The sequence below is a fragment of the Amborella trichopoda genome, chromosome 2, assembly GCF_054954075.1.
Source record: "Amborella trichopoda isolate Santa Cruz 75 chromosome 2, AtrichopodaSantaCruz75HAP2 v2.0, whole genome shotgun sequence".
In the NCBI taxonomy this organism is placed as follows: domain Eukaryota; kingdom Viridiplantae; phylum Streptophyta; class Magnoliopsida; order Amborellales; family Amborellaceae; genus Amborella; species Amborella trichopoda.
This window is the reverse complement of record NC_142337.1, coordinates 8670283-8688179: the sequence shown is the minus strand read 5'-3', so window position 1 is coordinate 8688179 and position 17897 is coordinate 8670283.

Here is a 17897-nt window from a genome sequence, read left to right as displayed (position 1 = left end):
AGAGGTTTTTTGAAAACATCCTATGAACAAAGAAGTATGGATTTATATTGGTTCCATTAGAAAAACACAACTTCTTGAAGATATTTTGAAAAACTTGGAGTTTTTAACGGATTTAAAAATACGATAGGATTTTTCAAAAAATATTGTGTTGTAATCGGAGACTTGCTAACTGTGGGCGTCTCTCACGATTGAGTAGATAATTAGTAGTTTTAGATCTTAAGAGGGAAAATAAAACATAGAAAAAAGGAGTTGAGTCAAGCATATATATCTTAACGTCTTAAGCATAGTTACTGGGAGCGGGAATGGGAGCGGTTTCTGTTATGAGAGTGGGAGCGTCGAATCGATGGCTGTCCGAAGCTTCGGAGTTTGGGGAGCGAGTTCCGTTGATGGTAGAAGTTACAGATCGAGATCGCGAGATCCCGATATATTGGGATCGAGATCCCTATTTAATGGGAACGCGTTCCATGTATTTATGGAACAAGATATCGTTTGATTAGGGAGTGAGATCCCGTTTGAATAGGGAGCGAGATCTTGATACATTGGGATCGAGATCCCTATTTGACAGGAAGGTGTTACATGTAACATGGGATCGTGCTCCCATGTCTATTAGGATCACGCTTCGTCAACAACAAGAACGATATCCCATTTAATGTTGAGTCTCGCCCCCATCTAAACAATACCATGATCCTATTTGGCTAGGATCGAGCTCCATTCATTGTAGGATCGCGTTCGCATAATGGTGGTCCGCGTCCCCATCGCAGAACTCTACTTGTATGAAGAACCCATTCCATTATACATGGATTCGTGCACCAACTAAGCACGGCAGCCTGTTCCCATATAAATGTGATCTCAATTTGGTTAAATTTAGAAACCATTGTTCTATCTATCAATGGCCCATGCAGCTAGATCCATGCACAACCAATCCTAGATGTCCATGGAATAATTAAATCCTATTAATCTAGTATGAAACAAAGTCTTCTAATGCTATGGACGATTAATGTTAGTATTTTTCAAATTCGCATACATGATACGAAAATGATCTTTAAGCTGGCATTTGTATACATAGAAATATATTGTCTAGGATTTGGGTACCATTTGGATACAACCTAAGCATAAATGGTTACTGTTAGGCTTAAATTCGGGAAATGCATCACTGTTATTTTTGGTAGAAATAACAATGTGAAAATTTTACTAAAAATATTAATTTTTATATTTAAATGTTATTTTTATTTAAGAATTTTCTTTTAGAAAGTTATAAAATGGTAAAATAAATTTATTCAAATTTTCAAAAACATTATTGTCAAAGAAATAAAGGTTATTTTAAATATATATATATATATATATATATATATATATATATATATATATATATATATATATATATATATATATATATATATATATATATATATATATATATATATATATATATATATATATATATATATAATTACCTTTATTTATATATATCGGGGGTATTTTGATCAAATTATTTCATGTAAAATATTGTTTTAATATTTTTCATAGATTCATCTATTTTTTATGAATACATGCTCCAAATTTCAGATCATTTCTATTAGTAAAATAAAATAAAAAATAAAACACTACCGAACACCCGCGATCGTCAGATCGGCCCATATTCGATGATCTTCCTATAGATATATATATATGTATGTATGTATGTATGTATGTATGTATGTATGTATGTATGTATGAATGTATGTATGTATGTATGTATGTATGTATAGAAAAATACTATAAAACGCCTATAGGCGAAAATGAACAGTGAGTTCGTCTACCTTCATTAGCACCCAAACTTCATCGTATGGTCACAATTGTCTGGTAATATTTCAATTTTTATTTTTTTTTACTAATTGGAATGATTTGAAATTTGGAGCGTGAGTACATCTTAGTGAGACGCACCTAATAAAAATATGAAAAAAATAATTCAAAAAATATAAAGTGACCAAAATACCCCTGTAAAGTTTTGGGGGTATTTTGGTTAATTTATATTTTGTGAATTAGTTTTTTCATATTTTTATTAGGTGCGCCTCACTAGAATGTCTACACACTACAAATTTCAAATAATTTGGATTTGTAGAAACAAATTGAAAATTGAAACACTACCAGACAACTGTGATGGTGCGATGAAGTTTGGATGGTGATGAGGGTAGGCAAAATCACTTTTCATTTTTTCCTATAGGCGTTGGGAAGATTTTTTCATATATATATATATATATCCAAATTTGGGAATTCATTTGGGAATTATATAGTATTTTATAAAATTAAAGATATATAAGGTTGCAACCATAAAATGTAGAACTAAGGATGCACCCAAAAAATCCATTGAAAAAGCTTGTTTTAATGTTGAAAAAGTCCCTAATTTATCATCTTGACATCAAGATGTATGAGTGTATGAAAAAAATAAAAAAATTTGAGTGCCAGAAATTGTGCATCTTGCAACATATTATCTACACCGTCCATTTTAAAATTTTTCATATGTTTATAGTTTTATATGATTTTAACCATTCTTGAAGTTTAAAACTATTTAATTAGATATGAAAATAGATTTTCAAATAATCCTAAGAATTTTTTATACCAAAATTGCATGACATGATAAAATTTGGTGCCCATCTTAATTGGATTGTTTAAAGTTGCAACCTTATAAAAACCACACCCGAGGTTATATGAAATTGGAAATAATAAATTTCAAGATTGGTAAGTTAGGGTAGACCTTGATGGATCATGGGCACGGGCACACTTGACAACTCAACGTGCAATCTATTTTCCATTGAAACCACACCCTATACAAAATTAAGCCTTTTTTTTTTTTGGAATTACTATAGGCACAATTAAATGCCCATTGCAGGTATGAATCATCAGCTACAATGAACAAATAAATATACATGGAGTTAACGTTCGAGTTCCTAAGGGTCCCAATCCGGGATTTCATAAATCGATAACCTTATACTTTCAGGATCGGGATCCACTTTCCTTGTGAGCTAGTTCCATAGATTATAGGATCGAGGTCACAACCTTGTTAGGTTAGGATCTAGTTCTGAGAACGTTGGGATCGCGATCTTAAAATTCTAAGAGCAAGGATCTAATTTGTTCAAGAACCACATTTACAATTTTACGGAACGTGTTCCGTGAGACAATGCGAGTGAGATCCGTGAAATAGAGGGAGCGAAATCCGTTGTGTATGGGATCGAGATCCATGCTTTAGAGGGAGCGAGATCCATTGTGAATGGGAGCGAGATCCGTGAAATAGAGGGAGCGAGTTCCATTGTGAATAGGATCGAGAATTCTAAAAATTGGAACGAGATCCCAAAAAAATGAGAACAGGTTTCGAGCAAAATCCCCGCTCCGAAACGCCGGAGTGAGATTCCAAAGCAGGAACGCCCTCAGTAACTATCGTCTCAAGTATAGATGAATTGGGTTTGAGGGCTGGTTGTTTGTTAAAACTATGTGCCCTATATTTAGCCCGCGGAAAATTTATTTTGGGAAAACATAAGGGGCTCAAACCACTCCAAAATCATTGCCAGTTCAAATGGTCACAAAGTACATTCGAGGGTTTTGGGTTAAATTTTTATTTTAATCAGTTACGTCCTAAATAAAAAATAAAAAATCTCATGATGCTCCTGTTCAGTGTTTGAAAACCCACAATTTAGCAGTATTTTTTGTAACTAAAACGGCCTCAACAAAATCACAGAAGTAACCCTTCTTGCTCAGGGTTAAAAATACTGAATAGTTTGTTTGGTATTTGAAATGACGAACAATGATTATCAAATGACATAAACACCCCACAGGAGCAAGGTCGAGTAACTCAGCTCAGTAAGGGAGCAGTGCTAGGGAGTGTTCCCCTGAGTTTACAGTTTTGCTAAGTGAGTTCACTTCGTTTTGGTAGTATTTGATTCAATTCAAGTTCTTAAACACTGCCATCGACATTAAAAATTCAAGTTTACATATCCTATTCTCCTAATTAAAGCGAGTGGTTAAATTAATTTATAAAAAATAAATTATCGTGATTTTTTTTTTTGGTATTTCAATGATAGGAGCCAAGCTTGAGATATAGCACTGCTAAATGCTTGCTGCTAAGCACATAAGCTCAAGCTCGATTCCTAAAATTATTGTGAATTTTCCGATAATGCAAATCAATGATATTACGAATTAGGACATGAATAATCACCATTATATTTACCTGATAATCACTTCTTATTCATTGAATGACATCATAATCCCAAACAGTAGGCAGATAATTTGCAGACCGTCGATCAGCAGCGGTTTCGCCTGCTACTGGGTTCAAATCACATCGTACATGAATTGAAGATTTTGATTGATATGGCACCAACCTTGTCCCTGTAAATGGTCGAGAGAACAAGGCAAAATGCAGAGCCATTGCATTAAATGTGACAATGGTGGAAAGGAGAGAATGAGAATGTAGTAGACTGATTAACCTAAGTTATTCCTCTCCTACATATTAATAGAGCATATGAAATACAAATATCCAAATTTCATTTATTACTTTGATTTTATTTGATGCGGGGAGGTACGAGTAGGTCCCCGCCCCCGCCCCCGCTCCCAAATATGTCAATAAATAAATAAAGGGAAAAGTTTATATAGAGATTAGGCTCTGAACTTTCACCAGAAGAGGTTGCTTTGATGCCAAAGAATCATCAAATTAATCATCTCGAGATGAGAAAAAAAAATGGATTTCAAGTTTTAGAAATAGTGCATCTTGTAATGCATTTTTGGATCTTTTTTTTAAGTTTTAAATTTTATAACTAAAAATGAAAATATAATTTAAAGCTATCACAAAAATTTCTAGTATTAAAACCATATTTCTCGATACTATTTAAAAGTAGGCTCTAATTTGATTATTTAGAGCCTCAACTCTATACAAACCGCACCCATAAATTAAAATGTTACTAGATGGTTATTTCCTCAAAAGAATATGTCAAAAAATAACTAAATCTGCACATTAGGAATTAAGAAGGGTACTTTGGTAATTTACCCTATTTAGTGACTCGAGCTGAATGACCATAATACCCATAGTTGTTTAGATTGGCAACACAGAGCTGTGAAATTATGCTAATATTCTAAGTTATTCAGTGGTTAGCAACACAGAACTTCTATTGTTTTTACATAAATTCTTGTTTTGTGTTGCTAATCTTGAACAACTATGGTATTTAATAATTTGGTGAGGGCTACCTAAGTGATCCAAATTATTGATATGCCCCTATTCCTTCTAGATTACCAATTTCATTTGGTGAGGGCTACCTAAGTAATCCAAATTATTGATATGCCCCTATTTCTTCTAGATTACCAATCTTCAAAAGATCCATTTAATCAAGGAAAAAGTTTATATAAGGTTGCAACCTTAAAATGTAGAACTAAGGTGCACCTCAAAAGTCCATCATAAAATTTTGTTTTGATGACAAAAAACTCTCTAATTAATCATCTAAATATCGCGATGTTTGAATAAGAAAGGAAAAAAAAGATGTTGAATCCTAAAAATATGTATATTGCAACATATTATTTGAACTGTCCATTTTTTAGATTTTCAAGTATGTGTAGATCTACTTGATTTGAGTCATTTTTAAAGCTTAAAATTTTATAATTAGATATGAAAATAGATTCTCAAGCCACTCTTAAGAATTTTTTACACAAAAACTATGTTTATGATAAAATTTGGAGCTGCACCGTATTTTGATTGTTTAAGGTTGCAACCTTACACAAACCACACCCTTTAATCAATTTTTTGTAACATAAAATTTTAAGGACGTATGCTTCTATATGACGTGGATTAAACATCGCCTTGGGTTTTTCTTTTCTAGTTTTACCAAAGATTTCATGCGAGGAGGATATTGTCCATTTACTCTCTGGGGTAAAATTTGATCCAGGATTAGTTTTAAGGGAAAGGTTTCTATACTTCTACTATAACATAGAAGATCTATGCTTCCCCTACCATCCAACCGTCCAATTTTTTCATTTTATTTTATTAGAAATATTTTTTTTTACATTTTTCGCTAGTACGAGTTTAATAGAGGATTGGATGTCCAAAAGTTTGTGTCCAAATAGTTTATAGAAAAAAAAATTTAAAATAAAATAGTGTAGAAACATGACATTGTTATTGGGGCAATATTAGCCCTCCATTCAGAATGGAGGGTTGAATAAGTGGAAATACATAAATTTTATGCTGTAAGGGAAGCATAGAAAGCTTGCCCTAATTTTAAGAACCCAATTTACAAAGGACGCAACGTCTACATCGCATGGACTTGCCTAAAGAAAATGAAAATTTCAAATCCGCTCTCTAAGCACATGAAAAATGTAATGTTTCAATATTGAACTGAGACCATTCAAATTTTTTAGGTTGAGATCTACTCGTCATAAAACTTAAAATTCAAACTTTATCTTCCAAAAAAAATTTCAAAATTTACCTTCCAAAAATAATCATCTAGTGATTCAGACCACATAAATCCTTTCAAGTAGGTGTTGAACCCAATTAAGCATATAATCCGCATTGATTTTAATTTTGATGTTTTCTTTGCAGTCTCCATCGTCAATGTCCGCCGTTGGGAGACATTTCCCTGTCCTCTGCAGTGAGAGGAGCACAAAACACTATGTAAAATAAGCCAAACATGGTGGAGTCGAGCTGCGTTCCTCTCATGATTCACGACGCCAGGCTTCAAATTCAAAATTTACCACCAATTGCAAAAAGAAAAAAAAAAAAGCCATACTTTCCCAATTTTTAATATGGTATATAAGGAGACCGCCTAGCTTTCATACAATGTGAAAGAAAGACTTAATGTGAAATAAAGACTTAATGTGATCTTATCAGGGGATATATTTTTTATTTTTATTTTTTTCACTTTTTTTTTTTCTTTCGGCAAAATATCACTTACAAATAATTTTATTATAATAACTCTTGCTTCAAAAAAAATAAAACTAATAAATCCAAGATCTTAAAAACATTTATGTCACTAAAACCAATTTATTTTAAACAAAAAAAATATCCACAATTCTTATGCAGAGTGTTCGAGATTACCTCAATCAGTTTATTACACCCCACACCGAGTCACCACCATCCGATGACGCGGGATCAATGACCAACCTTTAATCTCAATTGAGAAAGCAAGTTTAGGCCAAACCCTCTACTGAAACTATAAACTCCTGTATCACAAATCTCAAACCCTTAGGTGCATCACCTTGGCAACCTAGTTTGAGATAAATACTTCTCTTTTATACTACAACCCTATAGTTTAAAAACCCCGATAAGAGATGCGAGGTCATGAGAGACGCCATGGGACAGATGACAACTCTCAATAGCTTAAACCCCTTAAGATCTTTTACAACGTGGGAGAGAGAGATCTCAAAGATGAGAGAGTGGGGCGTGCCCCTTTTGGGGTTTCATGAGAGAGATAAAATTTTATTAAGAGAGAGATAGATAAAAAGATAATGTATAGAGATTTTGGGTAGAGATAATCTATTTTTATAAGCTTTCAACAAGATTAGGGTTTCTTAAGGTTTTCTTTGGTTTGTCTCTTCTTTTGAGATTGAATATGAACCATTGATTTTGGGTGACTTGTGCGGTGAGATATTTGAGCCCTCCATTCTATAAGTGGGCCATCAACATTATGGAAGGTGTTAGAATCTTTATCCTCCATTCTTAAAACATCTTCCCATCAATATAAATAAAATAAAATAATTTCATTCATAATATATTGCTTACCAAAATTATGCACAAGTCTTCTCATGTTTTCCAAAAATCCTTTGAAAGTTTTCGCAAGACAAAATCTTTCCAAAACACTTCAAACCTTTCTCTTCAAGCCAAAGCTTGAGCTAACATAAAGAAAGTTTCATTATGGTGGGGTGTGCCACCTTAGGTGGTACTTCATGGGGCCCCACCCACATGCAATGGTGGACCCATTAACATATTGGGCCTCCCATGTAATATCAAAATTAAGAGAAATTATCGCAAATGTACTTTAAGTTAAGGTTAATTGGAAAAAAGGCCTCAAATTTTTGTTTACCTCGTCTACACCCTTTTTTTTTTCATTTTTCATTTTGTTTTTTTACTAAAATGACCTTCACGGTAGTCATATTACCGTAATAGTTAAAAAATTTTATACGGTACTTTAAGTACCGTAATACTTAGGGAATTTTATATAATACTTTAAGTATCGTAATACTGAGGGCATTTTGTACGGTACTTTAAGTACCGTAAACTTACACTAACCCTTATACGACATTTTAAGTACCGTAAACACTAACCCATGTTATACGGCACTTAAAATACCGTAAACTATTTTCTCATTATGTTTATCTCTTTCATCTCTAATTCTTTTTAGGTTCATCTGCACTTTCTCTCTCTACTTCTTTTTAATATTTATCTCTTATTTCTATCTCTAATTATTTTTTATCCTTTCTTTCTCTCTCTACATTCTCATCATTGTTTCCTTAAAGGGTAGTCAAATACTGATTTCGGCTATGCAAAACAGAGGACTTGATTTATCTAAGGATACGATGATGAGATTGTAGAGAGAAAGAAGAGATAAAAAAGAATTAGAAAGAAAAAGAAGAGATAAATATTTAAAAGAATGAGAGAGAGAAAGAAGAGATAAACATAAAAACAATTAGAGATGAAAAAGATAAACAGAATGAGAAAAGGGTTTACGGTATTTTAAGCGTCGTATAGCATGGATTGGTGTTTACGGTACTTAAAATGTTGTATAATGGGTTTTAGTTTTTATGGTACTTAAAATGCCATATAATGAGTTTTAGTTTTACGGTATTAAAGTATCGTAATTGGCTTCACGGTTATGGTCAGACTTTTATTGTAGTGTAGGTACCGTAATATTATTTGACGTTACTACAGTATTTTAAATACAGTATAAAATGATATGTATTACGGTAGTAAGACTACCGTGAAGGTCATTTTTGTCCAAAAAAAATCGAAAATGTAGAAAAAGGGTGTAGACGAGGTAAACGAAAGTTTGGGTTTTTTTTCCAATTAAGCTTAAATTAATGTATATTTACGATAATTTCCCTAAAATTAATTATATGACTTTTAGATATCTATACAATCAAATTTGAATATTTAAATCATTCTAAAATTATTATCTCTGTTTTTATAAATCCAAATTTGATAAAATATCCAAAAATAAAGAAAAATTCAAATAATAATTCTAAAATTCATATATCATTAAAACAAACATAAATAAATTCATTAGATCAGAAAATGATCCATATGGTCTAGGAATAAACAAATAAACGCTGTGGTACTCCACCTTCAACTATGGACCACGGTCGACACTTGCTTTATCAAATCAACTCAGTGTTTCCCATAACCCACAGTCCATGCAGGGCCTCATTAGTGGGTCACCAAAGTCTAACCGATGAGCCAAGGGGTCATAATATTAGTTTGTGGATTTCAGGTTCTCCCTTAGAGACGTACCAAGGTCACCTAGACCTGATGCGACTACAGCTCCTATGACGCATAAGGGTATCTCTCGCACATGCATAAGCTTCACCCTGAAAGGTGGTTTACTTTTTCGAAACAGCTATTATTATGCATGCCATGTGATGGCTCACGGATGAGGCTTTGGCAAGGCCATCATCACACACAAGTGACACTGTCCCTCTCATTCTCCGACCTCATCAAGGGATGACCTATTAGAACCCTTATCACATAGTTTCTATGCTTAAGTAACATAGGTTTTTCCCAACCAGACTGACCTAGCACTTCAAGTGCAATATAGTATTAGCAAACATCATTTGCTTAGTATGGTTGACAAGGGACCACACTCCCACTGAGTTCATGTTCCACTGTATCATTTCATTTTACAAGCAGTCATAATGCCTTTAATCGCCACACTCACCCAACATCTCTCACTTGGTCTTTGAAGGCCTTACATTTTCTTTTCCTCTTCTTCTCTCATCCTCACCTCTGTCTCCCAATTACAATCTCTCTCTCAAGTGTTTTTCACTTATTCTCTCTCAATACATTAATCATGGTTTTCGCCATCAATCCTTTCGCAAAAAGACTTATGGGCAGTTTTCTCTTTGCTGCTCGGATCACATCTCAAAAGTGGACGTAGTCCATCTTTCATATCGCATCGCGAATCATGAAACTGATGTCACAGAAGATCATCACGTACCCTCATCGTATGGGGTCGTATGTTCATGGGTTCAAATGAGTTCTTCAAATAAGATGCTCCCTTCTGTAGCCATACAACCAGTGTCGCACATATGTGTTCTATGGGTAACTGGCCTATCAAATACTAGCAGGTGCTCCAGTTAGAATATTTAGTTCATCTGGATTTTGATTTTTCTCAATCTCATCTCATTCCTCAGGTGATAGAAACAAGACTTTATATGCTTGGAGTTCTTATGGAATCATAGCTCTTTTGACACGTATATCGCCGCCGTGTTGTCACAGAAAATCCTTACTGCGTCACAATGTACAAGGTGAAGATCAAGTCGATTAAGAAATTTCTTAACTCATACAACCACCTTGGCCGCTAAACAACACACCACGTACTCTGCCTCCATGGTGAACAATGCCACCGCATCCTCTTTCTTTGATTTCCAAATAATTGTACCCTCTCAAAGCATGAACACATATTCAGATGTCGATTTCGTATCATCTGGATCCGTGAGATAGCTTGCTTGTGTATATCTGAATATCCAAGAAATTTAAAAAACGTGGGACTGTAGCAATTCCCATTCAATTATTGCACATATAACATATACATTCTTAGCATTCTTACGCAATAAATAATTCAATACCCGTTGGTTTCATAATATGCAAAACCTTCTTGAACCATAAAGGTTCAACCACACTAGTCATCTTAGTAATAAATTCATACAAACCAAATTATCTAATCAACACAACATATATTAATAAAGCCTAGCAAGATGACCTTCCTACAACATTCCCTTGGTTCAAGGTCTTAGGTAATTAAGGATTCAAACTAACTAGAAACATAAATCAATGCATATAGGTATTTAAAAACCAGTACATGATAATTTTTCTCCTAATTTTATAAATACTTTCAAGACACAATGTTTTTCTCTTTAATCAAAAAGTTATTGACCAGTATATATACATTCACAAGCAATAGTTAAATAATAGTATAGCAGTTTAGAATGATTTTCCATAAAGACTTAGTGAACTTTACAAGACTATGTAGTTTTCTAAAAACCATATTCATAGACTTAGGTTTTATTCATTTCATCCAATTTAATTTTAAAATACATGCTTAACCTTCATATATCATTTTTTTGCATTGACCTTTAATTTCCTACTAAGTCAAGTTCATGGTCACAAAAACAAAACATCAAGACCATCTTATAATTTTATCCAAAATAAGGCATAACTAAAGAATGATAATCAAAATCTTGACAAAATACTCCGTTTTGGTAAATATGAAGACTTTATTAATAAATCATCATCATATGCAACACATCATATTACTTGACATTTTTGGGAGGATGGTCACTAAGACCGAGTTCCATTAGAAACTTCATTTGTGCTTACATATTTGAATGAGTCACACATATCTTTCGTATTTCATATTTAGGGCTCAAAGCCCTTGATCAAATCACATCTCCATATATATCACTACCTTCAGTAGTTCATACTCTAGCACATGGAGGTACTAAAACACATGGTATTCATAAACCGGCTCTTTCAAATTTGTTAGCACCTAGCACTTAATGTCCATACATATTCATAAAACAATTGGCCAAAATATAACCAAAGCATATTAAACATAAATTAAAAAGTTACTAAATCATTTTTCTCTATATGTCTTTACCATGTAATATGTGATAGATTACATGCCTTAAAACCATGCAGTGTGGTACTTGGGCTTTCTTGATTCATTGTTTTTACTTGTTTGATAAGTTTTAGTGATATTGGAAGAGCACGTAACTGAGAGAGATTATATTGGTTATCGCTTTCACATATCACGAAGTGTCCATCTCTTCAGTACTTAGATTCTCCATTTCTCACACTGTGAAGATATATTTTTATTCATCCAATCATTTCAAATATCACAAATTTGATTATTCCACTGATCTTTTAGTGTTTCTTTGCTACCACCAAGTCTCTCTATTTATCCTTTCATTTCGAAGAAACTAATATGCTTTTATAACTATTGTGTTTCTTTTTCTTTCTGCTATTCCCAGATCGAACACTCTTCATATAGAGTGTCATAGCTCGCCAACTCTGTATTACCTATTTCTAAAGTTTTACTATAATAAATCATACTCATGACACACTATAAAACCCTTTTTAATTGAGCCTTAAAAAGATCTCCATCGTTAGGAATCCAAAGATGTGCCTTAACATGCCACATCTTTTAACTTACTGCAGACTAGAATGTGAACATTTCATGATAAAAATATGATATCTCTCAACGATATTTAGCAAGTCGCCGTTTAATCGGCGATTTTTCCAAAAAATCAACACTTTTATGGAAACAGTTTAAAATGGCGAGTTTTTTTAAAAGGTCGAGAAAACGTAACGTATTTTTCTTAAAAACGTTTAAAACACGCTTTTTTGCATAATACATTTTACATCCGGCCAAAAAAGCGCATCTTCTTTTACCTATAAATGTTTTTTTTTTGAAAGTTTTTTTTTTTTTTCATGTTTTCTGTATGCAGCCATTGCTACTTTCATGCTTTTGAAAACAAATATTATTTAAAAAAAAAAAACTAAAATAGAAATTTTTATCCCCACTATTTTTCCCTTTTTTTAAAAAACTTAAACAAATAGATGCAGATTTCAGTGTTTATAGCAAATCATTTTGTAAAGTAAATCATTGTGTAAATAAAATCATATACATGCATATTTCTGTGATTATTTGTGATAATTGTTTTTATTGAAATACTGTTTATGGCACAAATTAGAGCTTAAAACATAGTCTTTTACTGATGAATGAGAAGTAGAGAGTACGACTACAGGACAAAGTAATCAATATTTTGCTTTTGACTATGTGATAACAAAGATGAACAATATAGTGTAAATGGTAAACTTATAGGAGCAAGCAATTGTATATATAGGATTAGTCCCAAACCTAATCCTTCAACTCTGCTTGCTGTTTCTCCAAGAAAATGGAAAACCCTCTACCTTTTCTCTCTCTAAAAATCATTTAAGGCCTCTTAACAAATCAGTATAGTTAGAGCTTTCTCTTAAACAACATCTCAAATCAGAGAGAAAAGTCATCTTCAAACTATCCAAAATCAGCATCCCATCTTCCTTTTCTCTTTCTAAAAATCAGATGGGGCCTATTCCATTAGGGTTTGTGAAGCCCATGACCTCTTCCTTCTTCCTTCTTATCTCTCTATAAACCCTGGCTATGAGCTCAACCCTATTTTTGTCTCTTCCTTCTTCCTCCTTCTCTCTCTAAACCGTAACCTTCTCTCTCACTTCCTTCTTCCTCCTTTCTCCAAACCGTAAACTGAGAGCTGTGAAACCCAAATTTCTACTAGCCCCTTTTCAATTAAAGAAATTCATAAAACTTTAACCATAGTTATGGTGTGACCATAGTCACCATACTACAGTTAAATCCTTGCAATGAGAAAGCAAAAATCGTGTATTTTTTTTGTACCTGCCAAGTAGGTGTGATGTTTAAGTATTTAATGAATAAATTTATATAGTATATTTGTCACCATACTATGGTTAAAAGTATTTAATGAATAAATTTATATAGTATATTTGTTTTTAGTATGTAATGGATAGATTTATATGGTACAATTATTTTTGGTATATACTAGTTAATTATGTATTTAATATTGGAGGATTGCATCAGAGTCGCGAGGCATCTAAATTAATTGACTTAATTATATTAGTCTAGTAAAGTTTTTATAGATGAATTAGTTATTGATGGCTTTGACATAATTTTTATTTTTTAGAATTTCAAATTTTCGAATATTATACATTTATCTGATTTTTTGACTCCGATTATTTTAGCCTAATCCGATATATTAACGATATCTTTATATGAAGTATTTTTGCTGATCTATATTTTTTACCCGATTTTTTCATCCGACTTTTAAAAATAAAAACGATTTGTTTCCGATTTTATGGTGAGGCGATTTATTGATAGTCTCCGACTTGCTAACTATGCTCTCACCTCATTAAGAGTTTATATCTGAATCCTTTGAGTATTGAAACAGACTGAAATATATATAATAGTACTCAGTTTCACCCCTAAATCAAATCATTTAGTAAGTATACAATTTTTCTCGGCAGAAAATAAGGTTAAGCACCACTCAATAAAAAATTTGTTTATCTCAATTCTCAAAGAATTTCTTCCCTAAATTTTGTATTCAAAATTAGACTCAATACCAAATCATAACATCATGGTGTGAATCCCAAATAATACTTTTCTTTAGAGAAATAAATAAGTGACATTCACGTCTCAAAATAAATCGTACTGTATAATTGCAGAATGAACACTATTAGTAAAAATATCTTTTCTCTCTACCCTCATGGAGTTTTCTTTTCAAACCAATTTTTTTTTAAATTAGACACAAAATGCTAATATACATTTTTCCACAAATCTCATATTACTCTGTTAAATAGGCTTTGATAAATATAGATATTCATATCTTAATGAAAAATACACCAAATTGTAGAAAATTCAGGATGATCTCTCTTTAATCCAAAATTTTCATTTCTCTCTTCCCATAGATATTTATTTCTCAAATAAATTTTATTAGAAACTAGAATCAAAATGGAAGTTTAAAAAGTTAGTAAGGGCTATAAAAAATTTGTTAAGAATGAAAATAAAATCATGAATTACAAGTCATTGATATAGTTTACAGCACTTGCGCACCCTTCAATAAATTGACCATATGTTTCAAACCACAAGGAATTTTTTGATGAAACTATTTTTGTTTGAAATTAAACTCAATTTGATGAGTTACAATCAAATTTTATCTAGAAATAGAATCATATAATTTGCGAGAAAAGTAACGGAACTCAGTAGACAGTTCTTAGATTTTGCTGGGTCAGAACTGACACCCTTCATTGATGAGTCCTTAACTCTCAATTCCCTTAGGATCTCTCACTGAAATTTTACAGGTAGATCCTCTAAAAAATATATATTATCACTGAAGTATACAATAGAAAAATACATTATTATCTTCTTCATATTATTGCTCTAAAATATCACAGAATACCCAATATGCAGAGTGCATTTTTCGGTGTTTAAATATTCCTATAATTATTAACTATGGGTGTATTTCTTGGCTACAAAGGTCATTATTTTTCTTATATCTCATTCTCAATCTTGATCTAAACTCAATAAAGAGAAAAGACAACTAATAACATCAAGTATCAATAGTTCTGATACCAATGAAAGAAAGACTTAATGTGATATTGTTGGGGGGATATATTTTTTAATTTTCTTCTTTTCACCCATTTTCTTTTTTTTTTCTTTCCTTTCGGCAAAATATGACTTACAAGTAGTCTTACTACAATAACTCTTGCGTCAAAGAAAAAAAAACTAATAAATCCAAGATCTTAACAACCTTGATATCACTAAATCAATTTTCTTTAAATAAAGAAGATATCCAAAATTTTTATACTTGGGAATATAAAGACAATATACTTAAATATGGCAAGAAACAAAAAAGAGAGTGTTAGAGATTACCTCAACTCGGCTTATTATATCCCATACCGACTCATCAACATCAGATGGCGAGGGATCAATTATTAACCTTCAATCTCAATCAAGAAAGAAAGTTTAGGCAAAACCCTCTAATGGAACTATAAACTCCTTTATCACAAATCTCAAATCCTTAGGTGAATCCACTTGGCAGCCTAGTTTGAGAGAAATACTTCTCTTTTCTACCATACCTATAGTCTAAAAACCCCAATGAGAGATGAGAGATCATGAGAGACACCATGAGAGAGATGACAACTCTCAATAGCCTAAACCCTTTAGGTTTTTTCACAACGTGGGGTAGCAAGAGAGAGATAGATCTCAAAGATGAGAAAGTGTGGCATGTCCCCTTTGAGCTTTCATGAGAGAGAGATAAACTTTTCTTAAGAGAGAGAGAGAGAGAGATATAAAGATAAGGTGTAGAGATTTTGGGTAGAGACAATCCCTTTTTATAGGCTTTGAAAAGGATTATAGTTTCTTTTCTTTGGTTTTCTTTTTCTTGTGAGATTGAATATGAATCATTGATCTTGAGTGACTTGTGGGGTGAGATATTTGAGTTATCCATTCCATAGATGGGCCATCAACATTATAGAAGGTGCTAGAACTTTTATCCCCCATTCCTAAACCATTTACCCATCATTAGAAATTAAATAAAATAATTTCATTCATACTATAGTGCTCATCAAAATTATGCACAAACCTTATCATACTTTTTAATAATCCTTTCAAAGCTTTCTCAAGGTAAAATCTTTTCAAAACACTTCAAAGCTTTCTCTTCAAGCTAAAGGTTGAACTAACACAAGGAAAATTTCATTATGGTGAGGTGTCTTCATGGACCACACTCACATGCAATGGTGGGCCCATTAACATATTAGGCCTCTCATGCAATATTAAACCATTAAAATTAATTATATGATTTTTAAAAATCCATAAAATCAAATTTAAATATTTAAATCAATCTAAATTCAATATCTCTATTTTTATAAATCTAAATTTGATAAAATATCCAAAGATCCAAAAAATTCAAATAATAATTGCAAAAATAATATATCATTAAAAAAAACATATTTAAATTCATTAGATGAGAAAATGATCCATATGGTATAGGAATTAAATAAATAAATGTTGGGGCACTCTACCTTCAACTGGACCACGATCCACACTTGCTTTATTAAACCGACCCAGTATTTCCCATAACCCACAGTCCATGCAGTTGCTCATTAGTGGATCACCAAAGTCGAGCTGAGAGCGAAGGGGTCGTAATATTAGTTTGTGGATTTCAAGTTCTCACCTAGAGAAGTACCAAAGTCACCAAGAATTATTGCGACTACAACTTCTATGACTCATAGGGGTATCTCTCGCATATGCATACGCTTCACCCTAAAAGGTGGTTCGCTATTTCGAAACGACTATCATTATGTATGCAGTATGATAACTCGCGGATGAGGCTTTGGCCCTTGTCTTTGAAAGCTCCCATCAAATACATGGGTCACACAGTCCCTCAATGCACTCATCCGGGTATACTCCTGCCTCATCAAGGGATGAATTATTAGAACCCTTATCGGATAGTTTTCTATGCCCAGATAACATAGGTTTTTTCCAACCAGATTGACCTAACATGTCAAGCAAAGTCTAGTATCAGCAAACATCGTTTGCTTAATATGATCCACAAGGGACCACACTCCCACTAAATTCATGTTCCACTATATCATTTCATTTTACAAACACTCATAAGGCCTTTAAAGGACACACTCACCCAACAAGGTGGTTACAATTCCTTACAACCATTTGATGTGAAATTTGATAGCTTAGATGTGTCTCAAAGTTCGAAAAAAATTTTCTTTTGAAGTTTGAGCCTTGTCAATGGAATAATTGCAACCACTCAATTTCACATCCGATTGTCAGGATTATTGTGACCACTTTGTATCAAAGATAAATGGTCGCATTCTATACATTCCGTTTTAATATTTAAGGAGGAAGTTTGTATATAAGGTGCTCACCCTATGCTATTCAAGTAAGGCACAACTCAAATTTTCCCTAGAAGATGTATTTTTGTTGTTAGAAACTTTACGATGGCTTGAGAATCGATATTTAATCTTAATTATGAAATTTAAAATTTTATAAATCGTGCAGATCAAGCAGTTCTATAAACATTTGATCGTGGAAATAAACAATCCAAATTTGTTACAAGATGCACTATTTCTAGGACATGACATT